The sequence below is a fragment of the Peromyscus maniculatus genome, chromosome 2 (assembly GCF_049852395.1).
Source record: "Peromyscus maniculatus bairdii isolate BWxNUB_F1_BW_parent chromosome 2, HU_Pman_BW_mat_3.1, whole genome shotgun sequence".
NCBI classification, from domain to species: domain Eukaryota; kingdom Metazoa; phylum Chordata; class Mammalia; order Rodentia; family Cricetidae; genus Peromyscus; species Peromyscus maniculatus.
In genome coordinates this window covers 78,707,226-78,710,113 of record NC_134853.1, presented here as the reverse complement: position 1 = coordinate 78,710,113, position 2,888 = coordinate 78,707,226, and the positions used below count along the sequence as shown (strand labels likewise).

General features: G+C 43.3%; 1 non-coding gene across 1 annotated transcript; it reads left to right on the top strand.

Annotated features, from left to right (window-relative positions):
• The first annotated feature begins 1,653 nt into the window (after positions 1-1,653).
• On the top strand, positions 1,654-1,761 carry LOC121827730 (U6 spliceosomal RNA). Its single transcript, XR_006070035.1, has one exon. It is a non-coding gene; the product is annotated as a U6 spliceosomal RNA (small nuclear RNA).
• The last annotated feature ends 1,127 nt before the right edge of the window (positions 1,762-2,888 follow it).

Genomic DNA, 2,888 nt, shown 5'->3' with positions numbered 1-2,888 from the left:
TTCTGAGAATTCATGGAACCATTAGAAAGTGGGGCTTAGCGGCTGGAAGTTGTTGACTAGGGGAGGGTCCTTGGCTATATGTTATCCTTGCTCACTTCCTGTCTCTCTCTCTCTCTGCTTCTTGGTCCACTGTGTTGTGAAGAGCTTCTGCCACTTACCCAGCACCATGAGCGGAGCTGTTCTGTCACGCCTTCCCTACTATGATGGGCTGAAACCAAAAAGCCAAAGTAAGTCTTTTTTCATTTAGGTTGCTTCTCACAGCTGTGGTCCCAGCAATGATAAAGTCAAGAGTACAGAGAAAAACCTGCAACCTGCCACCATCAAGGTCAAGAAAGACTCAGAAAGGTTGAGGAACCCAAGAGACATGAGGGCTATGTACAGTGTATGATGCCCAATTCAATCCATGCCAGAAAGAAAAATGATGTTGATAAGAAAGCAATAATTAAATTGCTTGTGCATCAAAAGAAGGTCACGTAGTGTCTTAGTTAAGGTTTCTACTGCTGTGAAGAGACACCATGACCACTGCAACTCTTATAAAGGAAAAATATTTAATTGGGGTGGTTTTCATTTTTCAGAGGTTTAGTCCATTATCATTGTGGCTGGACATGGACTTGGTGTTGGAGTGGAGCAGAGTGAATGCTACATCTTACATCAACGGTAGGTTGTCTGTCTCACTGGGCATGTCTTGAGCATATATGAGACCTCAAAGTCTGCCTCCACAATGACACACTTCCCCCAACAAGACCACACCTCCTAATAATGTCACTCCCTTTGGCGGTCATTTTCTTTGAAACCACCACATATAGTGATATGAATCACCTAAGTTAGATGGGTACACTCGATTTTCTAAAAATATTTACTTTATTTTTTTATTTGTGTATATTTGTGTTGCATGCATGCACGTGTGTGTGTGTGTGTGTGTGTGTGTGTGTGTGTGTGTGTGTGTGTGTACATGCAGACATGTATGAAGGTGCCTACAGAGGTCAGGAGAGGGTGTTAATTCCCCCTGGTGCTAGAGTTATATGCGACTGAATTCAGGTCCTCTGGAAGATTAGCAAGCACTTTTAATTGCTGAGACATCTCCAGTAGTGGTGCCCTGTGTTTATATTACACCAGGTGTGAGCCTGCTTTGAGAGTACAGTGCTTGAGAGAAACTCAGAAAAGAATGAGAATAATTTATGTGTGTGTGTGTGTGTGTGTGTGTGTGTGTGTGTGTGTGTTTGTGTGTGTGTGTGTATCTTGGAGAGGAAGACACCAAAACAGTCAGAGGTTGACATTTGAAAATCTGCATAACGAGGACATGAGGGCTCTTTGCTTTGCTCTTGTAACATGTCCACAAGTTCAATATTATAAAATCCAGGATTAGTTTTTATAAAGTCAAAGGGCCAGATGCTGCAGCCTGAAGCCTTTCCTCTCTCCCCAGCTCCTTATGCCCGGACAGTAGTTACTGGAGCTGTCTTTCCACACTAGCTCCTTATTTAACACATCTTGTAATGGGCATGTAAAGACAGATAATAAGAAAGGTAGAAATAACATATGATGCATAAAAGTGAAAGAGACTTCATCTTATTGTTGCCTAGTAGAAAGTTCCATTGGGAAGAGGCATGTGAGATGGAACTTTCAAAACTGGGTAAAATATGGCCAGGTTGTTGTTTAGTTTCACAGTCTAAATTAGTTTCACTGAAGCTCCAATGATACAGAAGATCAGCAGGGCCCCTGAGCAAGGATGGCATGTAGATTTGTGAAGTAGTGCCTTGAAAAGATGTGGTCAGAGAGAAGCAGAAAAAAGGTAAAGGGAAAGAGGAGACAGAAGAGTGGTGTGAAGAAATAACCAGGAAGAGGTTGACAGTGCTGTTTCAATCACAAGTGAGAGAAATCTGTTCAAATTGTTACAAGAACCACAAAGGACCCTGGCTAGTTTACGTAAGGGCCAAGGACAGATATAGCACATCTTGGCCAGGTATCTCATAGTGTGCCACCAGGACAGGAATCCTTTTCTTTCTTCATGTCTTTGTGTCTCTTTGTATTGGCTTCACTCTCAAGACAATCTTTCCCGGTGATAAGTTACAGTCGATAGATCCTTAGGTCCTTAGAACCTGGTGGGAAAAAGACTTTTTCATTCTCAGTAGTTCCAAGAAAGCATCAGAACAAATGTTGCTTTTTTGGTCCTGCTTTAGACTCCAAGAGACTATGTGCCCACTACCATAGCTCATCATATGTTCTTTCCTGGGACTGACTACGGGGAGGATAGGCTTGGGGCGGGGGGTTAGCCCTTTCTACAAGTAGAAAGATGGGGCAAGAGGAGCAATTTCAGAAAGGAAAAATCTAGCAATGCTTCCAGGAGAGTACACAGGCATGGGTCGGTCCACCAGTGGATGTTTAAGGGTTACCAAACCCTAAAATGAGCATTGTAAAGAAGAAGTACGGGAGTTCAAGTGGGAAGTCAACTTGCTGTCATTGCCTTGAAGGCACTGAATGCGAGACCAAGAAAACGGTTAATGTTCACTGAGTTAGAAAGAAGGTTGATACCTCTGTCTACAAAAGGCAGATACTATTTCAGTCTACACAAGCCATGTGTCTCTTTCAAAACTACTCAACTCTGCTGTCATGATTGACGCAGGCAATAAAACATGTGATGCATTTGCCGTGAGAGCTGCTGTTTGCTAACCTTAGGCTAGAGGAAGCTATCGGAGACACCAAGGTTGCAAATGATATCACTAGATAATTCCTTGGGAAGACACACCCCTCTGCCAAGTAGAGAATGATAGAAGAGAGTGGACTAAAAAAAGTGTGTGTGTGTGTGGGGGGGAACTGGGAGAGGCTGCAGCAATGGCCAACCCCCGTGTTTGCGGTGTGAGGAACCTACACACGTTTGTAACCGAATGTAC